We start from the raw sequence: 13,443 nt of genomic DNA, 5'->3' as shown, positions 1-13,443 counted from the left end.
GGAACAGATCCCCAGCTGGTGTAAATCAATAGTAGCTCCGGTGGAGTCAATGAGGCCTGATTCCCAACTCGTGAAAAGTGACATAGCTTCATGGTCATCTTAGGGCCAGATCCCCAGCTAATGTAAAACTAAGTATCTCCACTGAAATCAAAGGACCACATCTCCACTTTGTATGAAGATCCCTAACTACTCGGAACTCAATGAAAACTGTATCAGTTTACACTATTTTAGGAGATTGTGCTGAGCTTTTAGTGTTTGCCTCCAGGTACCTCTTAGTGACCAACATCAAACACCCAGAGAAGTCTCAGCTGTGGGTTCCTCTGGAGGCTGCATCCCAAGAGCTGCTGACAAAATGTAGGAGGAAAAACAATCTCTACTCCCCGAGAGCTGTTTATTGTGGCATTAATGAAGGAACAGGCCATTTCGGGCCAGCTGGGGCTCTGGTGGCACTGGGCTCTGAGCTATTGTAGGTCACATGTCTATGCTACCAATATATATTCTATTTGGCAATCTTCTTGGGATGCCATACGGGATTCAGGCCCTGCCTTGTTTTTAACCAAGGATCCTTGCAGGGAAGCTGCCATCATGTGAGATCCAGGCTGGGTGCTCTTCCCCTTCTGTTGGGTTAGAGTCAGATAGGGAAGTTTGTCAAGGTGGATTGTTCCTGAGATGAGATCAGAGCTGGGCTCACTGCCCTGGTGACCAGATTCAGCTATTTAGCTCCAGGCAAGGTACAATCCTGCTCTATGACTGTGTCTGAATCCTGCACAAGCCAGGATCAATTTCAGAGATGGGAGGGGCTTTGCAGTCCCCCAATCCCATTCAGTCCTTCACATTTCAGCCAAGCCTGCCCAAGGAGGAGAGCACCCATCTGCGGAGTGGGTCCCCTGTCTGCTTGGATCTGCAGAGAGACCCAGCAACACAAGAAATATTGTGAAGGGACTGGGAGACAGCAGCTTGATAGCATAGTGATGAGGCATTACTGATAAGTGCACAGACAGACAGTGACTGAACAATCCTGGCAGTGGAATGTCCAGTGCTTCAGAGGCTGGCAAACATTCCACAAGACCAACGGCTATAAGTCTGCCATTTCAGTTAAATATGTTTGGGTGCTAATATACTGCAGCAATGTAATACTAGAACTATGAGTTACAATTGGAACTCTTTGAAACATTTACTATCATTAAAGCAAACATCTAGAAGCTGCTCATTTTTTTCCAGCATAAAAAATTCTATTTTCGTTGAAATTGTAGAAACCAAACATTTTTTTTGGTTTTGTGAATCAAGAACCAAACTACTGCTCTTAAAAAATACTGAAAACTTAAAAATTGTCACAGTGTTTTTTGAAAAAAGAAAAAGATTTTTCCAATACATACATTGATTTTAAGGATAGGACAAATCTATCATAAAAATGTTTTCAGTTTAAAGTCCACTTTTCCTTTGAAATGATTTAAACAGAAAAATATCTGAATTCCCCAGATTGGAAAACTAATAATTAAGCCAGTGAGCCAACATTGTTATTGTCCAATATCACATTTATTGCTTTTTCAAAGAGATTTGTGCAGGATGGTAAAACTGAGAAAGTGGCAATATTAGTATCCTCAGACTATGTTTTATACAAAAAGTCTCCCTTAAACTGAGACACAGAGAGTTGAAGCCCCCAGACAAAGCCTGTCTCTGCTCAATGACATAGAAGAGGGCAACATGGCTAGACCCCAGATCTCCTGTTCTAGCACCGTATCCTCTGTCTCACATTGATGCCTGCTAACCAGAAATACTCAGGTGGAGCGCACACAAACATAGTAAGACACTGCTTATGTCCCAGAGAGTTTACAACTTAAGTGGACAGGACAGAGAAAGGGAGGGAGGGGAAACAGAGGTATGAGCAGGGTAAGTAACTGGCTCAAGGTAACACAGCAGGTCTATGGAAGAACCAGGAATAGAAAATAAGTCTCCTGATGGGGCCAGATATACAGTCACAGAGGGGAATTACACAACACAGATGTAGCTGAGTGATGGTATTAGCCTCCCATCACACAGAGATGGAAATGCAGCTGGGATTTGGTGCCAGAGATCAGTTTGGGAAACAGGCAAGAGATCGTCTATGTGGTGTTGCAGTGGAATTATTTCAACTGAGCTTCACTGGGGACGCTTTCTGAGTTCATAGGTTTTTTAAGGCCCAGCTTGAGAAAGCCCTGGCTGGGATGATTTAGTTGGGAACTGGTCCTGCTTTGAGCAGGGGGTTGGACTAGAATGACCTCCTGAAGTCTCTTCCAATCCTAATATTCTAAGATTCTATTATTCCATGTCATAACTCCTCAGAAACTGGAAACCAAGGCATTAGCTTTTTAATACATTACCTCCACATCCAAGTTTGCATATTTCCCCAATGGTGGAAATATCTTGGCTAGATCATTGGTGTTGGATGTGCTTGCCCCATCCTTCACACAGCATTTTATCGAGCCACATCCTGAGCCAGATCTTTGGATGGTGTAAACTGATACAGTTCCATTGACCATTAAGGGACCCATGCCAATTTGCACATATATGATAACTCACCACTCATAGTTAAGAGCAATGATAAGCACTGTTCATCGTTTGACACTCACATCATGAGATATTGCAGCAATGGAATCAGTGGCACTCCCTCTCTCACTGTAATCCCCACCACTATCTTAGTGCTTCTCTCCACAGCCATCATACAATGAACTGAGAAAAGAAAATTTCCACCAGAACCATCCTGACCGAGTTCCTTCTCCTGGGATTCTCTGATGTTCAGGAGCTGCAGATTTTGCACTTTGTGGTATTTCTAGTGATTTACCTGGTAGGCCTGACGAGGGAATCTTCTCATCATCACAGCAGTAGCCCTCGACCAATACCTTCACACCCCCATGTACTTCTTCCTGATGAATCTGTCCATTATAGACCTCAGCTCCATCTCTGTCACCATCCCCAAATCCATGATCAATTCCCTTCATGAACACCAGGGTAATTTCTTATCCTGGATGTGTTACCCAAGTCTTTTTCTTCGTAGTCTTCATTGCAGTTGATCTTGCCTTACTCACCATCATGGCGTACGACCGATATGTCGCCATCTGCCAACCACTGCACTATGAGAGGCTGATGAACAGGATAGCTTGTGTCCAAATGACAGTCAGTGGCTGGATTACTGGTCTTGTCTACTCTGCAGTGTACACTGGGAACACCTTCAAGTTACCCTTCTACCAGTCCAATGTCATCAACCAGTTTCTTCTGTGAAATCCCCCAGCTACTCAAGCTCACCTGCTCTAACTCATACCTCAGTGAAGTTGGGGGTAATGCCTTCATTGTATTTTTTAGTGTTAAACTACTTTGTTTGTTATTATTGTGTCTTATGTTCAGATCTACAAAGCAGTGCTGAGAATCCGCTCTCAGCAGGGCCGGTGTAAAGCCTTCTCCAACAGCCTGCCTCATCTCACTGTGGTCTCTTTGATGTTTCCTCACTGGCATCTTTGATTACCTGAAACCCACCTCCAGCTCAGCATCATGTCTGGACCTTGTGGTGGATGTTCTCTATTCCCTGGTGCCTCCAGTGATGAATCCAATCATCTACAGCATGAGGAACAAAGAGATTAAAGCTGCATTGAAGAAACTGATTGTGTGGAGGTTATTCACCAAGAATTAAAATGTCCATCATTGGTACTTGATTGAGATTTCATTCTGAGCTTCTTTACGAATCTAATCAATTGATGACAAAATTGTCTCCTTGAGAACATAGAGTGCAATCTGTTTATTGAATTCATAAAATCCAGACTAATTCCTTTGAGTATTCTGAACTAAGGTACTAATCTTGAAAAACTCATAAGCAAGTGCTTAACTTAGAGAAGACCCATTGCTTAAATTAGTGCTTAAATTAGAGAAGACCCATTGAAGTTTTACAGCTAAACCTATGTTGTTGGGTTTGTTTGATTTTTAGAGGGGTAGGGGGGACTTTTGGGGTATGGATGTGATTTTCAGCTGGGCCTATCATAATTAGACAACTAACCCTTACGTATTGGATATTGCCCAATGTCACTAAATATGCCAGTGGCAAAACAAGGCGCCAAGGCTCATGGGAATTACATGCCTAAAAGCCTTTGAGGACCTGGACCTGAATCAAGTTCCTCTGAATTCATATCTAGTGCACTAACTACATCACCCTCCTTTGAAATTCCAGACTAAATATTTTAATTTGCATGTGCAAATATGGTGTAATTTGGGTTCAGAAAAAGTTACATTTGCAAATACGACTCCAAACATTTCAAATATTACCTTCATAACAAGAAGACATCAAATACAAGCATGGATGGATCCTTAAAATGACCTGGAGTTGTCACACAACACACTGATGTATTGTTTGTCCCAGTTTTGAACTCATCCCTACATAACCCATTCACGTTTGATAGGCAACAATTGTTCCATTTTGATGGATATCACAGTCTCCTTGGAGAGAACATGAAGTGACTGGGACTAGGAGATTGAACTAGCCTTTCCCACTTCTGAGGTGTTCCCTTCAGATCAGGACTGGGTCCTTGGTCTCTGCTGACGCTGCTCACATGGGATTGACAGTTCCAGTTTGGCTGGTTGGGATGTTGAGTGAGCACACTCATGACATACCAAGGAGTTTGACGCACAACACCAATCTTTTACTTGTATTTCTAGTGCTTTCTTTTTATTCCCCATATCTCTCGTATTAGATGTCTGTTAGATTTCCCCTCTGTGATCCCTCTTGTGTCTCCTTTGTTCATGATGAGATGGCCCATGTTTCTCCCAGATCTCAACCCTACAGCCAGGGTCTCCATGCTCTGGACTACCTCTGGGATTTTGTTTCCTGCCCCCTTCAAAACTTAGTTTAAAGTCAGCCTCACTAGGATAGCCAGTCTGTAGACAAAGATACTTTTCATCTTTCTTCAATAGATGGACCCCAACTCTGCTCTGCAGTCATTCTTCTCAGAACAATATTCCATGGCTGAGGAAGCTGAAGCCCTCCTGATGACACCTTCCACGCAGCCAGGCATTCACCTCTTGGATGTGTCGATCTCTGCCTGGACTCCTGTCCTCATCTGGGAGGATCAAAGATAACACCAGCTGCCCCCAGCTCCTTCACCCTCACTTCCAGAGCCCAGTAGTCACAGATGATCTGTTTCAGGCTCATACCTCGCAGATACCATTACTTCCTGCTTGGATGTAGTAGTAGTAGTCAGAGGGGTGGATGATCCTCAAGAATCCTTCCATAATGTCTCAGATACGGGCCTCTGGCAGACAGCAACACCTTCTGGGAAGCCAGGGTCCAGGCAGGCAGATGGCCAGAGTCACTAAAGTGGACCCTTCCAGTCAAGGACAGCGTGTCCTAATGTCCAGAGTCAATAAATTTGCCACACTCTGTGAATTGTGTGGCCTCTTGGCCCGTTGGGGAAGTGAGGCACCACTCAGGGGTGTGTGGTGTCCCAGAGTAGGGGGACTCGGGCCTTCTCTTCTTCTCCAAGCCCCATTCCAGGGCCCTGGTGGTGGTTAGTGTACTCACCACTGAGTCAGTGGGCATGCCTCTGAGACACGCTGACTGGTTCCCCAGTTCACTCACCAGAGAACAGTATACATCCCCTGGGCTCCTACCCTTTCTCCCTCAGTGATGCTCTATGACTCCCCTGGATCTCTGGGGTCCTCAAGTGGCATAGATCCTGTTGGCGCAGACCCTTCTCTGGGCCTCCTCAGGCAGTCTGGGGTCCATCTGAAGCTCTGCATCCTGTGGATCTGTATCTGGAGCCTGTAGCAGCTCCCTGGAGAGAGCCTGCAGTCTTCATCTCCCCCCTTCAGCAGCCTGCCCACACTGAGTTGGTGCTGCTTCCATTTTATACTCTGCCTCCAGGCTGAATATGCCCAGCAGAGTCAGAGAGCTGGGGCTTCCTCAGCCTGAAAAGCACAATTAACCATTTAGGGGCTGGTTCAAGGTAGGTGCACCCATCACACCTGGTCAGAAGCCTCACCGGTGAAAGCTTATTACTCAATCCGCCACTTCTACAAAGGAAAGGCAACGTGCACCAGCTTCTGTACACTGAGGAGATCTCCAAGCACTTCAAGCAAAACAGAGTTTTGGGTAAAACCATAAACAGCTTTATTAACTGCAGAGAGATAGATTTTAAGTGATTATAAGTAATAAATGTACAGATCAAAATTGGTTACCCAAGAAATAAAAGCAAAAGTACAATCTGAGTTCTACAAACTAGAAAGAATTTGACTCAAACACTGTCTCACCATGATGGTATAGTTCCTTCAGACACAGGACTGAGATTCCTTTTTTCAGCCTGGGACCACCTCTTCTATTCAAAGCCTTTGTCCACAAGATGTCTTTCTAGGCATTCAGTTGGGGAGCGGGGGAGTGAGACCAAGTGATTATGTAATTTCTCCCCTTTACAGCTTCCTCCAGCTTTCTGGAAAGATCTTTTGCTCTGATGTGAGTAAAGCAGTCCTCCATTCTCTATGTGCTCCCTCTGAAAAGCCTTCATTGTATACAGATCCTGTGATAGTCCTTGGTAGTGTGGATTCCCCTTAATGGGCCATCAACGCTGGCTGGCTTTGCCATTGTTATACCTGAAAGGCTGATTGTAGGTGTTTCCAATCTTACAATATACTTCAGTAACACATACATAGCAAACTTCATAACTTCCCATACAGTGATAGCACATATAAAGCAACAGGATATTTATCATTTTTAAATGATACCTCATAAGGCATATTTTGTATGAAACCTATCATAGTCATGTATCACAGGGATAGCCATGTTAGTCTGGATCTGTAAAAATCTACAAAAAGTCCCTGTGGAACCTTATAGACTAACATATGTATTGGAGCATGAGATTTCATGAGTGAATACCCACTTTGTCAGATGCAGTGGGTAATCCCTTCCCTGAAAGCTTATGCTCCAAATTGTCTGTTAGTCTATACGGTGCCACAGGACTCTTTGTTGCTTTCTATCAGAGTCATATAACCATGCAAAATATGAGGGTACCAGAGTACTGTTTTGGAGCAGAGAGGTGTCACAGGGACATGATAGCAGATTCCAAGTACATAAAAGATTGTTGGAAGGATGAGGAGAAAATTTATTTTCCTCAACCTCCTAGGATAGGACAAGAATCAATGGGTTTAAATTGCAGAAAGAGCAGTTTAGCTTGGACAGTAGGGAAAACCTCTTAAATGCTACGGTGGTTAAGTACTGGAATAAATTGCCTAGGGAGATTGTGGAATCTTCATCATTGGAGATTTTTTAGAGCAGGTTAAAGGAACACCTGTCAGAGATGGTCTAGATAATACTTATCCCTCCCATGAGTGCAGGGGACTGGGGCTAGTCCTACGATTCTATGATTCTAGGATAAATATAGAAATTGGGCCCCTGTTGCCACTTATATGATGGTCAGTATCTTGGCTGGTACCTTGTGGTTGCACCGGGGACCTCCAGAAGAAAGGGTGGGAGTCCCTGCAGCTTGATCTAAACAGGCAGGCTCCCTGGTAGGGGTGTGACAGACTCATGAACTCTGGGGATTGGGCACAGAGGAGATTTGTAAAACAGAGAGACCAAAAGGTGGCGTTTGTATGAGTGACTCTGTGTGACTGCTTTATCTGAACTCAGTTCACCTCACACATCCTGGAGGCCAGACGTTTCCACTATTCCCATGTCATTGTTATTGCTATTTATTCTCAGGTACAAACGGTCACTCAGATCCTCACACTCCAGAAATGTGCACGTAACCCAGGCTAACACAGTGTGGCTCATTGTCTCCTCTAGTGGTCAGAGCTTGTACAGCAGCTTATGAGTCTGTTTTCATCTCTGTACTAATTCACTTAGTGCTTGTAGCCTAGGGATTATGGGAACCTGCTTCAAAATCTACAGGCCCTGTGTTCAACCCTTACGTAGCTTCTATCAAGGATACATGTAGATGGATGTATCTCAGTTGAAATCAGGATTCCAGATCCCCATAGGGTATAAATTGGTTACGTGCTATCAAAATGAATAGAACTACACTGGTTTGCTAAGGATCTAGCCCTAAATGTTAAGGTCCTGATTATTTTCTCACATATGTCAGTTTTATGTCAGTCTGACTCCATTGATGCCATGTGGAACAGCCTTCCAAGATGAGCAGTGGGGGAAGAAAAATCTAGCTGGCTTCAAGACTTAACTTGATAAGCTTATGGAGGGGATGGCATGATGAGACTGCCTACAATGATATGTGGCCCATTGGCAACTGCCAGTAGCAAAAATCACCAACATCTGGAGATGGGACACTAGATGGGGAAGAGTCTGAATTACTACAGAGAATTCTTTCCCAGGAATCTGCCTGGTGGGTCTTGCCCACATACTCAAGTTCTAACTGATCGCCATATTTGGAGTCAGACTGGCAGACACCCTGGAGATTTTCACTGTCCTCTGCTGCATAGTGCATGGGTCACTTGGAGGTTTAAACTAGTGTAAATGGTGAATTTTCTGTAATTAGAAGTGTTTACACCATGATTTGAGGATGTCACTAATTCAGCCACAGGATAAGGATTTATTACCGGAGTGGGTGGGTGACGTTCTGCGACCTGCAATGTGCAAGAGGTCAGATAAGGTTATCATGATGATCCCTTTTGACCTTAATTAATACACAAAAGGGAAAGAATCTCCCATCCTTGGCTTTCTAGTGTCCCTGGAACAGGTGTAAGTGGCAACACAGTTTAATAGGCATTGCTTGGGCACAGAATGAAAGGCTGATTCTTCCCTTCTATGAAATGCACACCATGTTAACCCTAGGATTGGGTCAGATCTTCTGATGCTGTAAATTCAGCCCAAATACATTGACATCGGTGGAATTAATCTGGATTTGCACTGGGGGCAATTGAGAGCAGAATCTTGTCCACTTCTGCATAAATTGTGTTGTTATGGAAATAAATAACATGGAATGTGAGACACAAACTGAAAGAGTATTTATTTGAAAAAGACAGAAAATTAATTCTTGATGAATAACCTCCCCACAGTCAGTCTCCTCAATGAAAATTTGATCTCCTTGTTCCTCATGCTGTAGATGACAGGATTCATCAAAGGAGGCACTACAGAATAGAGAACAGCCACCATGAGATCCAGACTTGATGCTGAGTTGGAGGTGGGTTTCAGGTAGGCAAAGATGCCAGTGAAAATAAACAAGGAAACCACAGTGAGGTGAGGAAGGCAGGTGGAGAAGGCTTTATGCCAGCCCTGCTCAGAGGGGATTCTCAGCACTGTGTTGAAGATCTGAACATACGACACAATTATAAAACCAAAACAACCTAAGCATATGCATGCACTAAAGATGAGAGCCCCAATTTCCCTGAGGTATAAGTCAGAGCAGGCAAGTTTGAGGAGCTGGGGAATTTCACTGAAGAACTGATCCACTATGTTGCCTGCACAGAAAGTTACTGCAAATGTGTTCCCAGTGTGCCAGTGCAGCATAAAGAATTCCACCGATCCAGGCACTGGCTGCCATTTGGACACAAGCTCTCCTGTTCATCACACTCTCATAGTGCAGTGGTTGGCAGATGGTGATGTATTGGTTGAACGCCATGATAGTGAGAAGGGAAAAATCTGTTCCCATCAAGAAGATGAGGAAAAAGACTTGAATGACACATCCAGCATAGGAAATTGATCTGGAGTTGATTAGGGAATTGGCCATGGATTTGGGGATGGTGACGGAGATGGAGCCGAGGTCTATAATGGACAGGTTCACCAGGAAGAAGTACATGGGAGTGTGAAGATGGTGGTCGAGGGCTACGACTGTGATGATGAGAAGGTTCCCCATCAGAGCTGCCAGGTAAATCACCAGGAACACCACAAAGTGCAAAATCTGCAGCTCCCAAATGTTTGTGAATCCAAGGAGAAAGAAATGGATCAAGGTGGTTTAGTTGGACATTTTCTTCCTCAGAACATCACGCGCTGCCTCTGGAGGGAAGGAGAAGGGCAATGGTCAGGATTACATCAGTAAAAATAATTCTTCTTTTGTGAAAACCACCTTAGTTCACAGAGGTCAGACCCCTGGCTTGTGCAGATTGGTGTAAGATGGGGACGGGGAGTGGACGAACCACTGACTCCAGTGGAGATAGTCCAGATTTACACTGGGTAGAGTGAGAGGATATTCAGCCCCATTGACCAAATGAGATTGCTGCTGATTTACACCAAGCTGAAGGAAAACAGAGTAAGGACCAACTGCTTTTTAGGGGTCTGTATATCATTCCACTCAATGAAGTATAAAATTAGGTGAATCTTATCTTCATTTCATAGAGAGGAAAATGCAGACCAGAGAGCTAGAATGTGCTGTCAGACACACCAGTGTAAATCTCGGGTAATGTCACTGAAAGTAGTGGAATTATTTTATATTTACACTGCTGTAAATGGGAGTAGCATCTACCACAGAGATGAAAGGGCTCACTCATGGCTATACAATGACTGACTGTAGAATCAGGAACAGAATGCTGAACAACCCCTGAATCCCAGTCAGCTGTTCTATCCATGACCCAACACTATCTACCCATAACAGAACAAAAAAGGTCCCAAGCTGCTTTCTCACTTCTATAACCTATAACACCCATGACCCCATGCTCTCGCAGAGGGGGGATTTGAATCCAGGAGTCGTGATATTGCTCCACTCCTCCCATAATCATTGGATTACATGCTAAACCCAGAGCTACCCGGAATAGAAGCAAGAAGATATTCCCTCTATTTGCTGGCAATGCTCCTACTTTACAGACCAAAATGCTATTAGCCTTCTTGGCAACAAGGGCACAATGTTGACTCATGTCCAGCTTCTCGTCCATCATATCCCCAGGTCCTTTTCTGCAGAACTGCGGCCTAGCCATTTAGTCCTTAGTCTGTAACAGTGCATGGGATTGTTCCATCCTAAGTGTAGGAGTACTGATCTGGAGTACTACATGCTACCCGGAATAGAAGCAAGAAGTCCTGACTCCAAGCCACCTACCCTAATCACTCCACTATAAGATTCTACTGTTAAGAATTGTAGAAATGCTGCACAGTGGTCTTAATAGCATCAAGATCAGTAGTACATAAGAACAGCCATACTGGTTTAGACCAAAGGTCCATCTAGCCTCGAATCTTGTCTTCCTACAGTGACCAATGCCAGGTGCCCCAGAGGAAATGAACAGAACAGGTAATCACCAAGTCTGCTATAGACAACCAGACAAGGAGGATGAGGTGGACAAGGCATTTTTTCCAGCAACTAACAGGATTTACTAGATCACAGGCCCTGGTTCTCATGGGGGACTTCAATTACCCCGATATCTACTGGGAGAGCAATACAGCAGTGCACAGATAATATAGGAAGTTTTGGAAAGTGTAGAGGACAATTTCCAAGTGCAAGTGCTGGAGGAACCAACTAGGGCAGTGGTCCTGAACAAGGTGCCCATAGGCAACATGGAGCCCGCTGGGGCATGTATGTGCACCCGCCTAGTGCTCAGCAGGAGAAAGAAGCCACGGGCCTGTGGTTGCCGTGGACAGAGAACACCAGGGCTGGGGGCACCGGTTCTCTCTGTCCCCAGCAGGTGCAGGGCTGCGGCTAAGCCGGAGAGAAGCCATGGCCCCAAGCCTGCCAGGGACAGAGAACTCCAGGGCTGCGGGCGCCGGTGCTCTCTGTCCCTGGCAGGTGCGGGGCTGCAGCTTCTCTCTGGTTTCTGAAGAAAAAGTAAGAAGAATGAATCCTTTTCAAACTTTATGTCTTATCATTGCATTATCCATCAAGAAGCTTTGTGCCTCAAAGTTCTCTCTTTTCAACATGTTATGAACATTGTTATTAAAATAATTAACTCTATTTGAGCTAAATCTTTGCAACACCTACTTTTGAAAGCCCTGTTGGAAGATGTTGATGATAAACAATTTGATCTTATCTTGCACACAGAAGTACGATGGCTGAGTGAAGGTAAAGTTCTTGCACATTTTTTAAGCCTAATAGAAGAGATCAAAGAATTTCTGAAGTCCACAAATCAGAACTTTGAGTAACTATAAGATTCTAACTGGTTAATGGACTTGGCTTTTCTTGCCGACATCACTGACAAATTTAACTTTTTAAATCTTGAGCTCCAGGGAAAAGACAAACATGTGGCTCAAATGATAGTTTCCATAAAATCATTCAAAGCAAAACTGATCTTATAGATGTCACATATGAAGACGAAGTCTCTCGAACATTTCCCAAGTATGAAGAAAATGGTATGTGACAGTGATTTTAACCCATCACCATTTGTTATCTACTTTTAAACACTTCTGAAACAATTTGAAAAGAGATTTCAACAGTTCACCACCATTGAGTCTGTAATTGTCTTTCTTGTGAATCCTTTTACTTGCCAAATAGAAGTAACAGAAATGGCTACATCAATTGCGAGTCTCATTCAAGTAAGAACAGAAGATGCAGAACTGGACATTTTGGACCTTCAAAATTATATTGTTCTAAAATCCTACGCAACAGATGAAAACTTTTGGAATCTGGTTGACCGAAAAAAGTTTCCTGCCTTAAAACATGTAGCATACAAAATAAAATCTTATTTCAGTTCCACTTGTCTGTGCGAAGTTCTGTTTTCAACAATGAACATCATAAAATCAAAATACAGATCTCAGCTTACAGATGCCCATCTTGATGATTGCTTATGAACGGGAATATCATCCTACTCTCCCAAATACAAAAAATTGGTTGAAGAAATGCAGTGTCAAAAATCACACTGACTTTATCAGAATAACCACGTGAATTAATGATATTTGTTTTCCATTAAGTGCTGATGAGTGCTCATGATTAACTTGTGTTTAATTTTTTTCATACTTGTTTGTTTGTTTATTGAAATTCAGATACAAGTAACAATATAAAGAATATTTTAATTAACTATAACTGACTATCTATGTTAAAGTAAGAATAATAATATATTTGGACCAGCAGTTCAACAATGTTTTACTTTTTAAAAAATAAATAAAATGAAAACTGTTTATGATATTTATTTTGTAAAAACTTCTTAATTTTTCATATAGGTAGACAAAAAAGAACAAATTCACATGGTAAGGTGAAAGAGTAATTGATGAATAATTTAATTAATACATTTTACATGTACAATTATCTATTTTATCTTATGGATTCATATATTATGTAATATTAAATATGATGTTTTTCATATTATTTATTGTACAAATGCAAAATAAGCCTTGAAAAATTGTTGCTGCCTGCCACACTCTTCTGAAAACATGAATGTGCTACTTCCACAAAAAGGTGGGGACCACTGAACTAGGGGCACAGATCTTCTTGACCTGCTGCTTACAAACCAGGAAACATTAGTAGGGGAAGCAAAAGTGGATGGGACTCTAGGAGGTAGTGACCATGAGATGGTCAAGTTCAGGATCCTGACAAAAGGAAGAAAGGAGAGCTGTAGAATACG

General features: G+C 43.1%; 1 pseudogene; it reads right to left on the bottom strand.

Annotated features, from left to right (window-relative positions):
* Positions 1-8,995: 8,995 nt before the first annotated feature.
* LOC127030770 (olfactory receptor 14A16-like) lies at positions 8,996-9,932 on the bottom strand (annotated as a pseudogene).
* Positions 9,933-13,443: the final 3,511 nt, after the last annotated feature.

The sequence above is a fragment of the Gopherus flavomarginatus genome, chromosome 11, assembly GCF_025201925.1.
Source record: "Gopherus flavomarginatus isolate rGopFla2 chromosome 11, rGopFla2.mat.asm, whole genome shotgun sequence".
Lineage (NCBI taxonomy): Eukaryota > Metazoa > Chordata > Testudines > Testudinidae > Gopherus > Gopherus flavomarginatus.
Note: the sequence above shows the minus strand (reverse complement) of the source record. Positions and strands in the feature narration are given on the sequence as shown.